General features: G+C 47.0%; 1 protein-coding gene across 3 annotated transcripts in view; it reads left to right on the forward strand.

Moving 5' to 3' along the window:
* LOC122265341 (uncharacterized) overlaps positions 1-13,835 on the forward strand; it is a 126,624-nt gene that overhangs the window by 21,420 nt on the left and 91,369 nt on the right. For all 3 annotated transcript variants that reach the window (XM_086546808.1, XM_086546809.1, XM_086546810.1), the window contains exon 2: positions 1,359-1,395. The gene's annotated coding sequence lies outside the window, so the exon portion shown is untranslated. The remainder of the gene's footprint in view (positions 1-1,358; positions 1,396-13,835) is intronic.

A 13,835-nucleotide genomic window follows, 5' to 3' on the forward strand; every position in this document is an offset into this window, starting at 1 on the left:
CTTCCTCCTTCCTTTTCTTCTTCCACACATCCCTCCTTCCCTTTTTTACCTCCTCCTCCTGGCCGGTGCCAGTGTGTCCCTCCATCACGGCAGCGTTGCAACAGGTCGTAATTGTTTGGCTTCTGGTGGCAAGGATCGTAAACCCGACTCAGTGTTGTGAAAGGCGCGCGTGTGCGTGTCTGTTTGTGTATATTTTGTCCCCCTTTTCTTCCCTCCTCTCTCCTTCCCCTTCAATTCTCCCTTTCCTTCTCCTTTACTTCCTCCCCTCTCCCTTCTCCCTGCCCCTCCCCATCCTCCCCTGGCACTACCCTTGCTGTTCGAGTTCTGGTTTGTAGCGTTAGTCATAGAGCTCAGGTTTTGCCACGCGAAGAACTGCACGCGAAAATCGTTATTGCTATTAGTTCCGGTGACACAACCAGGTGCAGCACGAAATTTGCCTCGCATGCTGTATTGTTCGAGAAAGATTGGAATCCGTTTCCCCACGTAGTATATTCTTCGAGAAAGATGTCAACCCCGTTTCCCTACAAAGTATGTTATACAAGGAATCCAACCCCCTCTCCCCACGTAGTATATTTTCCGAGGACTCTAAACGTTTTCCCAAATAGTATATTTTATGAGAAGGATTTCAAACGTTTCCCCACTTGGTATATTTTTCGAGAAGGACCCGCTCCCAACTTTCGCGAAGAGAGATCCCGCGTATCAGTGTTTTTTCCATCTTCCTTTCTCGTCGCACCGTGGGTTCGAGCGAGGAGATTACACGTCTGTCCTTCGGCTGGCGGTGCCCGGAAGTGAGGACAGGGCGCTGATCCTGCTAGAATGACCCGCCACTCTCTTATTTTTTTCCTCCTTCGAGGAACAGCGGTTGGGGAGAGAGGGGAATAAAAGACCAGCCTTGCAGAGATCTCCATTAAGACCACTTAGCGACAGTTGCAGAAAATTGAACGGGGGAAAGTTAGGCGAGGGCGGTGACGGACAGGAGGGTGTGAATACTCGGAAGACAAGCGGACTATTGTTTCTTTACGACGGCAGTTACTTGGGGAGCAGGTGTGTTTGTTTGTTTGTTTTGGTGGGGAGGCGTTTTTGGCTTGTGATGGTAGCATGCATCCACTAATTCACTTGCTCTTACAAATACTTACGTCTGCATGAACGGATGCCATTGGTGCGATCACACACGCATATACATCCTCACGCTGAGAGGCAGGTAGAGAGAAAGAGGAAGGGGGAAGACGAAAGGGAGAAACAGATAGCGAATTGAGAAGTGTTTTAAGCTAAAAGTGTTTTGTGCTTGTAATTTATGTCTCGATTTGTCTGAAATAGTTAAAGCCTTAATTCTAATGCACTTTTCTCCTCTTCCGCAGAAGGCGTGACCTCAGTTTCACCTTAGGGAAACATACGGTAAGTGACGATTCTTCAACTCCGTTCCACCGCCCATTTATATGCTCAAAAGGTGGGTCGAGTTGATATGAAAAAGGGGTAATCTTAGGCGAAAGTCTCTGAGAGTTTTTGGCCCCAATTAAATTATTATTAATTAGAGGAAAGGGTGAAAGAATTAAGATAACTTAATTTGGCGTCGGGTGGAATCTACGTGTGGCTTGGATTATGATAGTAATCTTTGCCGTTAGCATACTGTGATACAGTTTTCTTTTTTTGCTGGGTGAGGTCTCAGAGGTAAAGGTGAAACACTGTTTTTATTTCTATATTCTGGATCCTATATTTTTGTTTATCTAGTTACTTATTTATTGTTCATACGTAGAATCCCTCGGCAGTAAGGAAAAGAAATAGGCATATATAATCGAGGTTATTATAAGTAATAATGGTCAAGATTTTAACGGAATTTTACACCCCTGCCCTCATCTTTTCTTGAATTTCATTTTCTTCGGGTTTCATGCTTATTATAGATAGATTAGTAGACATGGACGTAACATATAGGTATAGGTAAATGAACGACCTCAAAATGGTCAAGAAATGTTGCGAGGAGATGGAGCAAGAGGGACAGGAAAAGCGCCGGAGAGAGAAAGGAGGAAAAAATGTGATCTTTTGCAGAAGGAGCAAAGTTCCGTGATCCTCTTTATCCTCGGCAGGAAGGCCTTACAGAGAGGTTATCAGCGGAGGCAGAGAAAGGCGAATGGAAGAGAGGTTGAGGGAGGAGAAGAGAAGGGAGGGGGCGAGGGGGGGAGGGGGATGAGGGGATGAGAGACGAAATTCAAGGGATGGTTGAGGAGGAGGGACTGTGAGAAGAAGTGAATGATGGAAGATAGGTAAGAGAGACGAGGAGGGAGGAAAGGCGGTGATAAGAAGTTAGAACATTTCTGGAAAGGTAACATTTTGAAGTCTACACACACACGCACACATGTATGTGTGTGTATGTATAGATGTGTGTTTGTATGTATATGTATATATATATACAAACAAATATATATATGTATGTGTGTGTATAGATGTATGTAAGTATATAATGTATACATACATAGACACACACACTTCATTATTATTATTTATGTTGTGTTTGTATGTACGGAAAAACTGTCGGTCCCATCCGTGCGTGCGCCAAAAGCGAGAAGCGAGTTTGAAGTGCGGCCTGTCTGGGGCGGCGACGTTAACGCCCCCGATGGTTTTGTTTCCCTCGAGGCTCCGGCGTGTGCCTGAAGGGACGTGACAGTGGCACACGCCGCTCCCTTGTGCTGCCTCGGACCCGGGGACAGGGGCGGCCAGAAGAAATGAAACCGATAGCTTCTTACGACAATTTTTCTTGTTTTCGTTTGAAGGCTGTGAAGAGTAGCTTTATGTTCCGTCTCTCGCTCGTTCGCTCGCTGTGTTTGTATGTGTCTATCTCTCTCTTTCTCTCCTATCCCTCTTTCCCTCTTACTCCATCTCTCTCGCTCGCTCGCTATGTGTGTATGTGTCTATCTCTCTCTCTTTCTCTCCCCTCTCTCTTTCCCTCTCACTCCATCTCTCTCGCTCGCTCGCTGTGTGTGTGTATCTATTTCTCTTTCTCCCCTCCTTCCCTTTCCACTCCCTCTCTCCCTCTTTCTCTCTCTCCCTGTCACTCCATCTCTCTCTCACTCTCTCTCTATATATATATATAATATAATATATATATAATATTTATATATATAGAGAGAGATGGAGTGACATATATATATATGTATATGTGTGTGTGTGTGTCACGGGGTGCGGCGGCGGTGAAATGAAGACATCGAGTGAACGTGTATGAATGGCGTGTGTGTGTGTGTGTGTGTGTGTGTGTGTGTGTGTGTGTGTGTGTGTGTGTGTGTGTCTTTCCGTCTCTCTCTCTCTCTCTCTCTCTCTGAACTCAACCAATTAGTGAAATGCACATGCGAACGCACACACAAACACTCTTGCAGACATAAATGGAGAGAGTCAAATATAAATGCAAATAACAGATTCATTGTTTGTCAGGCGCAAATACAAATACAAATTTGTCCTTTACAAATATGTATTCAGTTATTCAGTTAAAACCCCGCTGAAAAATTGCGTTTGACCGCTGATTTATACACAGCAGATGTGACGCTTTGATTGAACGGAGCGAGCTGGATCTCTGGCCGGTCGATGGCAAGCTTAGTGTGGATTTGTTGGGTCTTTAAGCTGGATTTGCTTGCCATGCATACCAGCCGTCGATTTGGAAGTTTGTTTACACGCGAGAGACTAGGACGTTCGCTGCACACGTGTTAGGTGTCACGGCAGTATGTTTTCCGAATGGGAAGAACTATATTTACCGACATATATCTATGTCTTTTCTTCTTTCTCTCTCTCTCTCTTCTCTCTCTCTCTCTCTCTTTTAAATGGCTTGTTTCTACCCCCACGTTTACCCCAATTGGTCAGTACGTCACACCAGCCGGGCATTAAATCGTAAGGTTTACCTACCGTAGTTCGGCATTTAAACTGGTGTAACTACCTCACGTGGACGGCGAGGACGAGTGAGGGTAAGGCCAGGTATAGACCGTAGGTAAAGCGACCCCGTTGAGCCAGTGCGGAGGGCCAGGCTTGGCTATCGAAGGCCATATGCGCGGATCAAGGGTTATGGCCTCTTTCGGTTTAGTGTGTGCGTGCGTGTGTATATAAGATAAACATACAAGCCATATTATACACGGGGTATACTGTATGATGCTGATGATGATATTGATGCATATGTATGACATTATATGCAAGTGGTATTTATATTACTTACATTTGTGTATCTAAATGTCCACTCTGTGCCCTTTCACAATGACGAAATCTGTTTACTCTCTGTATCTAATCAGATAAATTTGAATCCGTCAAGATAACGACCGATAGCCTACCACACGCTTTTCTTAATAGCCCATATTCACAGTGTAATTAGGGTGTCTGATGATCAAGTAATGAATTGCGAAGCAGCTGTGATTGATGTTATCGGCGAGCGACCTACCAGGTGTCTAGCTTTGATTAAACCAGACGCGCCGGTCCATCTAATCACAGCGTCATACATTCGATTACCTGCAGTTCGTCCTGAGCTCTGACTGTAATGCGGTGGGATGGGGGAGGCTTGGGGGAGGGAGGGAGGCATATGAGGGAGCGAGGACGACCTGGTAAACGACCGGGGATTTGCCAGGAATACCTCCTATCGCCTGCCCTTCCTCACGTCCCCTTTCTTCACTACCAATTGTCTTTCTCTTATCCCTTGCCTCTTTCTCTTCCCCTTCCTTCCTTCCTTCCTCGTTTTCTCTAACCTTCCTCTTCTTTTCCCTCCTTCCCATCCCCTCTCCACTTTCCCCACTTCCCTTCCTCTCTCTTATTCAACCTTCCTCGTCTCTGTCCTCTTTCCCCTCTCCTCTTCCCCTTCACCCCTCCCTTGCGTCGAAAACCGAGACAAAGCAACCTCCTTTTTCTCCGAAACTTATATACCATCTCAGTTACCACCACTATACATACGACACAAATTACCACCACCTTCCATACAATGCCAGTTTACCACTACCATACATACTAACCCAAGTACCAGCAATGGCTCTTGGTAACCATCCCACCTGCTCCCTCCCCGCCCCGTCCCGCTATACGACGTGTATCTCCATTCCAGTGACGTCATGTTATTTTGGCTGCAGTTTTTTTTATTTATGGAAATCGTGATTCCTGCCATTTTAGGAGGATTAAAGGATGATGGCAAGAGGGATTATAGTGTTTAGGTACTTAGCACTAATTCCCTAATTTCTTAGTTCTACAAAATAACTTACGGGGGTGAGAAATAACCATTAGAATTTTGCGCGAATACGCCACTTCGGATCTTACGGACTAGGCTAATTCGAATCCTTCGTGTCAGAAACTTGGCCCGACTTTTATCCTTTTGTACTCGCTATGTCAATTGAATGTAAAATTTTGCTCATCTATTAAAATCCTCTTAGTTTCTTTGATATTTCAAAATATCTAGATATCTTATTTCTCCACAACGTTTGTAATTAAAATGCAAAAATATTCACCGACTCCGAGGAGTGTCCCCTATGTGTATACTGAGAAAACGGCGGCAAATAAGGTTTCGTTAATCTAGCAGTGCTGTCCCATTCATCGCGAAGCCCCTCGTCCGAGCGAAAGGCCAGGTCAGCGAGTACAAGGAGGGAGGGGTGGGGGATGGGGAGGATCGCGAGAGGGTCCCAGGAAGCTGTGATAGGACATGTAGGAAGCTGAAGGAGTCGTGGGGAGTCGTAGGGGTGCCGAAGGGGTCTTGAGTCTTGAGACATATGTGAGGGGATGGGGGGGGGGGTCGCAGGAGATCACAAGGGGCGGCAGAGGTAAGTCGGGGATCGTCGGGGGGTCATCGCTCTTCATCGTAGGAGTGAAGGGACAATGTAGGGGTCGAGTTCCCCGTTAGTCGCTGATTGATCGTTAGGCAAATCGCTAAATGAATGGGTTTTGGGGCCAAGACAAAGCTAATATAGGCTTTTGTAAAAGCTCGACGTTGTTGTTACTGTGTGTGTGTGTGTGTGTGTGTGTGTGTGTGTGTGTGTGATGTATAAACCTAATTAGAAATTCAATTTTGAGAATTCAGTGACGATGTTCACGTGTGCAATAACGGAAAATAAGAGCTCAGATGAATTTGTTATCTGTGTTTCAATTTAGTGTTCCTCCTACTTTCATCTCGGTCTTTCTGTCATATCCTCCCCCCTCCCCTTTCCCCCTCCTCCCTCCCCTCTTCCCTCTCCCCTCGCATCCCTTAGAGGCCGTGCAACCTTCCCTCTCCCATCAAAAAGTTAATTTAGCCGGCCGGAGCCAATCTCCAGCCTGTATGTTATTATTCATCCCTCGCCCAGCTTAAGTCGGACTGGGGATCGGGAAGAGGAGGGGGGTGGAGGAGAGGGGGAAGAAGATGAAGAGGAACAGGAAGAGGAGGGGGTAGAGGAAGAGGGAAAAGAGGAGGTGGAGGAAGAGGAAGAAGAGGAGGCGGAGGAAGAGGAAGAAGAGGACGCGGAGGAAGAGGAAGAGGGAGAAGAGGAGGCGGAGGAAGAGGAGTAAGAAGAAGAAAACTAGAAGGAAAAAGAGGTAGTAGAGTGTGAAGAAAGGGAAGAAGAGGAGGGAAAGGAGAATCAGGAGCAAGAACAAGTACAAGAATAAGAAAGGGGGGGAGAAACAAGCAGCTCAAATTACACATAGACAACGGTAATGAAGAGGAAGATGATACAACAAAGTGATACGGACTCAGTTCACAAAGGATGACGCAGACCCGATGCTTTGAAAGGCCACGTTGCATTCATAAGCTCGTCAGTGCAATAAATCCCTGTATCAAAGACCTGAATCTATGATGATTGTCCCCTTCTTTCAATGTTCACTGTCTCTCCCCATCCATGTATTACAACCCTCACTATTTTCCTCGTGTTTTTAGATTCAACATTGAATGAGTAAAATTGTTTTATATCAAATGGACATTCAAGTTTGGAGATAAATGTAGCCAGAGAAAGCAATTTCGTTTCACTTTTTTTCTCTATTTTCTTTTCTTTCTTTTTGAAGTCGCGGGCTTTCTCATTTTTATTATTTCAGATTTTTTTTTTTTGCCATTTTACAAGTAGACATTTAGTGTGGATGAACTGAAGGGGAGGGAAGGCAAAAATATTTAGCCAGGCGGTAATATAAATGAAATGGGTCTGGGGAGAGAAAAAGACTATGAAATTCAAGGGAAAATTAAATAGAAGAGAATTCTGTGTCAGGGAGAGAATGTGTGTGTGTGTGTGTATTCTCGAGTGTGTTTGAGTGCGTGCATGTTTGTGCATGCATGTATATGCCTGTGCGTGTGTGTGTACTGTTTAAACATTCGCATATCTGCTTACTAGAATATTCACACATTAAACAAGGGCGCGCGCCTAACCTGCGAATTCTGTAAGTACACTCCTGTTGCGAGTGCACTTAAGTGTATTGTTAAGGAGTTTAAATTTGCTGGCGGCTGTCTCACTTTCTCTATTTTATCCATCATTTTGCACTTGCCTCTCCCGCCCTCCCTCCTCACTCCGTCCCCACCTCGCCATCTTCCGGTATTAACATTGAAAAGTTGTGCTGTATAATTTTTATAAAGAAGCATTTTACTGGTTAACTCTCTTAGTATAACTTCCAAATAAGTTTTTTTTTCAAACTTGCGTTGCTTGTTAGAATCGGCCTGCACTGACCCCTCATCTCTTCCTCTCTCCCTCTTCTTCCTTTCCCCTCCCTCACCCCTCCAATTCCTCGTCCTAATTCCCTCCTCTAGGCTCTGCGCCTCCTCCTATTCTTCTTCCCCTTTTTTTTTTCCTTTTTTCCTCCTCTTCCTCCTCCTCCCCCTCCTCCCCTTCCTCCCCCTCTTCCTCATCCTCCTTCCCTCTTACCTCCTCCTCCTCCTCCTCCTCCTCCCTCTTCCTTCCTCTCTTCCTCATCCCCCTCCCCTCTTACCTTCTCCTCCTCTTCCTCCCCCTCCCCTCTTCTTCCTCCTCCTCCTCCCTCTCCTCCTCCACACACCTGCATCGAGAGACCAGCGAGAGAGAGCGGCGGGCGGGCGTGACGCAAAAGACAACACCTACGCATGGCTGTTGTGGGCGTGAAAACGTCATGGCGGGTCGCATTCCGTGACGCGCGCGGGGAATGGACAAGGAAAGGGGGAAGGGAGAGAGAGAGAGAGAGAGAGAGAGAGAGAGAGAGAGAAGAGTGGAGAGGGAGAGAAAGAAAGAAAGAGAGGGGGGAGGGAGAGAAAGAGAGAGAGCGAGAGAGGGGGGAGGGAGAGAAAGAAAGAAAGAGAGAGGGGGAGGGAGAGAAAGAGAGAGAGCGAGAGAGAGGGGGGAGGGAGAGAGAGGGGGGAAGGAGAGAGAGAGAGAGAGAGAGAGAGAGAGAGAGAGAGAGAGAGAGAGAGAGAGAGAGAGAGAGAAAGGGGAAGAGAGAGGGAGAGAGAAAGGGGAGGAGAGAGGGAGAGAGAAAGGGGAGGAGAGAGAGAGAGAAAGGGGAGGAGAGAGAAAGGGGAGGAGAGAGAGAGAGAGAGAGAGAGAGAGAGAGTAGTATTTGACGTGAGTTTTATTTTTTTTTAGATTGTTTGAGAATGTGATTGAGTATGTGAAGTTGGGTTTGTGTTGTTAGAGAGATTGTGTATTTTATTTTGAGTTTGAATAGTTTTTTGTAAGAGAGAGAGAGTTATGAGGCAAGTGGGTTTATTACTGTTGAGGTTATGGGTGTATTGATGATTGTTGATGGTTAGATGTGTATGCTTGATGATGTTTGAATTTTGTGTTGTAGCTGGATGATTGTTATTGTAGTCTATTTATTAGAGGGGGTGTAGAGGAAGGGGAGGAGAGAACGAGATTTTTTTGAGGTGAGTGTTATTGTTTTATTGATTAAGGAGTTATTATTTGTGAGTCGTTTTTGCGTTGGCTTTGATGAAGAACTTTTCTGTTTATGATTCTTTTGTTATGGAGTATGTGAGGTTTGAGTTTTTGTTTGTTCGTGATGGTGTAGATTGTTTGTTTAAAGGGTTGTGTAAAGGATGTGATGGTTAGTTTTGAGTGTGTGGATGTAGATGGTTTAGAATGTGGATTGTATTGTTGAGTGTTTTTTGATGAGAGTTGACTAACGAGATGGTAAGATTGTGGAGCGATTGGTGAAGAGATTTGACTGTTGAGAGAAGTCTGAGCAGGAGAGTGAGAGAGAGAGCTCGAGAGTAGATTTGCAGAGAGAGATGAGCTGAATTTGACGGGATGACTAGGTTTGATGAGGAGGAGAGAGAGAACGGGGATGGGAGAGAGGGATGAGAGATTGACGATCTTGAAGCGAAGAGACTGGAGAGACGAGTAGAGCAGAGAAGAATGAGATGCTGATGATGAGAGAGAAGGGAGAACCGAAAGGACGGTGGAGAGAGAAGCTCCGGAGAGAGAGAGAGCAAGGGGAGGAGAGAGGGCAAGGAGAGAGAGAGAGCGAGAGAGGCGCAAATAGGGGAGGAGATTTGGAGAAATACTTTATAATATATTTATATTGGAGACTTTAGGAGAGTATTATGAGAGTAATAGAGGAGTCTCTGTGTTAAGAGAGAGGAGAGAGAGAGAGAGATGAGAGCGAGAGAGGAGTTGAGAGAGAGAGAGAGAGAGAGAGAGAGAGAGAGAGAGAGATGAGGAAGGGGAGGTGCACAGGGACGAAAGGAGAGAGTGTTGATTTCGAAAGAATAGAGCCAGAGGGAGAATGGAGAGAGAGAGAGAGGAGGAGAAAGAAGCGGAAGGTGAGTAGATTGAGATGAGACCAGAGAGAGAGAAAGGGAAAAGGAGAGCAGGAGGGAGAAGGGGAGAGAGAGAGAAGAGCTGAAAGGGGAGGAGGAGTTGATGGACGAGTAGAGAGAAAGTGGAGGAGAAAGAGAGAAAGAGAAAAAGGGGATGACGTGTAAGAGAAGCTTGAGAGAGAGGAGAAGAGTAGAAAAAAAGAGGGTTAAGGGGTTTATGAGATGAAATAGAAGTAGGCTTTAGGGGGCAAAGGGGAAGGGTTGTAGTAGTTGAAGGATGAGAGAGGAATGTAGATGTGAAAGGACCAGTCAAGAGGCAAGGAAAGCGTAAGACGGGGTATGAGAAGAGGAGAAGGAGAAAAAGGGTGGTAGCCCTTGTGTGTAGCTGCCCTGGAATGTACATTTTTTGCCTGTTTGTGGCTTTGCATTTCCAGGCTTTCGTTTTGACATTCAGACCTGGTGTGTGCAGTGAATGAAAATAGGGGGTTGGTTGTATTGAATGGGAATGGGGTCAAAGTTCACCAGCCCTGTGATCGCTCCCTCGGAATGCTGACATTTCTAGCAGTGTGGCTTTGCCTATTCCAAGGCCTCGACAAACAGACGTTATGTGTGATATGAAACGTTGGTATTTGCACAAGTTGCCTTTGTACTGGCTGTGCTGCAAGATATGTTCCTTTCTTCTATGACCTTTCGCACGCTACCGCCCATCTCTCCCTTTCTCTCTCGCTCTCTCTCTCCCTCCCTCTCTCTCTTTCTCTCTCTTTCTCTCTCTTTCTCTTTCTCTCTCCCCTCCCTCTCCCCCCCCCACCTCCCATCCATTTTCTCTTCCTCCTCCTCCTCCTCCTATTCCTTCTTCTATTCCTTATTCTGATTATCCCTTTTCTTGTCTTGTTCTTCTTCATCTTCATTTTCTTCTCATCCACCAAGATTATCGGTCGAAGATCCATCACGATGACTGATGACCAGCAAATTCTCCTGTGTCATTACTCGCGTCGCAAGGGTAATATACATCATCGTTCTTGCCCCCCCCCCACTCTTTATCTCTCTCTCCGTCTTCCCCCTCCCCCTCCCTCCCTCCCTCCCCTCATCAGGAAGGAGGGTTCGCCGTAGAGTCGATCTTATGTCATGGTAAGAATCCACTTGTCATTGCCTCTGGTCGGATGACTGAGGGCCTGCCATTAGTATTCATGAAAAGACCATTGGTCACTCCTAATTCTTTCCGCCTCTTTATTATTTCTCTTGCCTCCTCCTCCGTCTTTTCTTATTTTTCTTTATCTTCTTCCGTCTTCGGATTTAGTTCATTTCATTTCGTTCCTTTATTCCTGCGTGTTCTTTTGATTTTCTTTCTCGCCGTTTTTAGTTCTCGTTCTATTGCATAACCCTTTCTCTTCCACTCCCTATTCCCTTTCTTCTACCCCTATCTCGCCCTCTTCCCTCCACCCCCCTCTTCCAATACCATTTTCTGTTACTCTCCTCCCCCCCTCCTTCTCCTCCTCCTCCTCCTCCTCCTCCTCCTCCTCCTCCTCCTCCCGTCCCCCCCTTGGGTATTAAGTATCAGGTGTAGGTGAGAGCCATTCATCAACCCCGAAACAAACAGTGGGAAAGGCGAGCGGGGCGCTTTCTGAGTTATGACTCTTAAACTGCTGAATGGGCGTGTGTGGCTCCTAACTCTTCCTTTGGCGTGGCGGAGGGCGCGTCGACACTGGCCGGATCTCGACGTGGCTCCTGTGGCCATAACCCGGGCGACGCCTGCGGATGCGGCAGACGGCGAATCTCACGGATTTGAGGTCGTGAGCGTTCAGGTGTGGGAATCGGGGTTCTCCTTTTGCTTTCATCCTTTTGACATTTTTTTTTCTCTCTTTGTTTTATCTGTCTCTTCTACCTTTTATCTCTTTCTTTTCTTTTCCTTTATCTCCTTGCTCCATTTCGCTCCGTGTTTAATATAAGCGCCTGTTAAGGGAAGTAGAACGGACTCGGAGAAAGCCGGGTTTTGTGGAGCGGTTGCGCGACCCTTTCCGGGGTTGGATAAATCCGGGTCGTGGATGCTTGATGCGAGGATGAGCAAAAGAGCAGATGGCTGATATGTTATGGGTGGATTTGGGGTAAATTGATTGGGTAATCAACTGGGTAAGAAGCCCCGACGATGGATAGAACCCTAAATGGATAGTTGGAATGCCGAAGGGAAGGCTAGGGGAGAGACTGCCGTTTTTGGAAGCGACTACGTTGGCGTGGGCCGAAAGCTGGCAGTCCCGCTAAATCTTGCACATTGCCCCGTGATTTGCCATTGCAGTATTGTCTGCTGTGCTCGGAATTCATGTTGATTGGAATGGGTGTTTTGCGTTCAGAGCTTGCATTCAATTTACTCTCTTAATCTAATGTTGCACCGGGTAGCATTCCTGATACACAATCGACGTCTGTTGTCGGGAGAAATATATTAAATTATGCTCCACACTTTAAGCGTACAAGGGAAACTGAAACCCTGATTCCATCTTAGTAACACAGGTGGCCGTTGAGAGCTAGAGCCACAACCGCTGCCTGCTGCGTTGCGAGAGCCGTGAGCCGTGACCCCGTCGGGCAGGGTGAGGGCAGCGAAGGGCACGTGCCCGCAGGGAAGGCGACCGACGGGCGCGCATTGGCACCGGCGGAGGGTAATGAGGTGGGCGCCGCGCCTCGCCCTCCCTCGGCCGCTGATATATGCAGCTCGCACATCGTGGGCACGCGTGAGGGATGAGGAGGGACCCTTTACCCCTTTCCCGGACCCTTCTCGTGAATAATTGATCAGGCAGCATTTACTCTTCATCCGCCCAGCAGTGGCGAGAGGGAGGAGGGCTTTTGCGGGACCCACCGAATGGTAGGCGATTTCTGGTCGACGTGTTGAGAAAATCCCCCCTTTGACGGCAAGACGCGATGCTAATAAACACCAGGAATAGTCTCCCTCCCTTCCATTCTTTCCTCTCTTTCTCACTCGCTCTCGCCTTCGCCCGCTCTCGCTTTCTATATCTTTCTCTTTTATCTTTTACTCTCTTTATCTCTCCTTTCTCTCACTTCCACCTTCTCCCTTCCCTCCTTCCTCCTATTCCTCTCCTTTCCCTCCCCCGCCCACCCGCACGCCAGCACCGCGTCACAGCGTCGTCGTCACCCCTCTCCCGCCCCCGGCCAACCGCCCACGCGCCCACACGCCCCAACCTACGCTCCGGTCGCCTAGCTGATGGGGTTATCTTCACCTGGCCGCCACTCTCCCTTCCAGCCGGCTGTCACAACGCTCGGGTGTGCGCCGCGCTGTCTGCTGCTGTGGCGTCTGCCGGATCTGATTTCGCTCCGGGCCGCCTGCAACCTCGGAGCGCGCTGTTGAAAAACTGCTTTGCATCACAGACACCTTAGTTACCGCTTCGGTCGCCAGGAATAACGACAATAACGCTACGGCCTTAAAACTTATTTTGATCGATTGGTATATGCTACAACAACGGCAACAATACCATTAAAAAATAGTGCGGCCTTGGCATTGTTATTTAATCCACTAATGTACGCAGAAACAACACTTGTATGAACGACAACAATGCGGCCTTAGGACTGTTCAACAAAAATAGTACGGCCTTAGAACTGAATTAATGTAATATTATACGTAAAAACAACAACACTAATATGATCGACGACAACATTGCGTCCTTAGAACTGTTAATTAATCGACTAATGAACGCAGCAACAACTGCAACAATAACAAGAAAAACAGTACGGCTTTAGAACTGTTATTTAATCGACTAATGTACGTAATCAATGACGTCACAGGGTCCCCGCCAAACACAACTCACTTGTCACGTGACTGCACACACCGCGAAATTAAATTCCAACAATTTTATCATCCTTTAAACTGTTATGGGATTGAATTGGGGAGGGAGGAAGAGGGGACGAGAGAGGAAAAAGGAGAGGGAGTGAGTGAGAGATAGGATGGGAAAAGAGAATTTGGATTTCAGAAAGATAGGGAGGAAAGGGGAGATGGAGAGAGATATGGAAAAGGGGAGGGAGGGAAGAGAGAGAGAGAGAGAGAGAGAGAGAGAGAGAGAGAGAGAGAGAGAGAGAGAGAGAGAGAGAGAGAGGGGGGAGGGAGGGAGGGTAAAGAGAATGAAGGAGGGGATGTAGAGGGTTGAGGGAG

Source organism: Penaeus japonicus, unplaced genomic scaffold (assembly GCF_977035675.1).
Source record: "Penaeus japonicus unplaced genomic scaffold, GWHDUDI00000001_assembly GWHDUDI00000018, whole genome shotgun sequence".
NCBI lineage: Eukaryota > Metazoa > Arthropoda > Malacostraca > Decapoda > Penaeidae > Penaeus > Penaeus japonicus.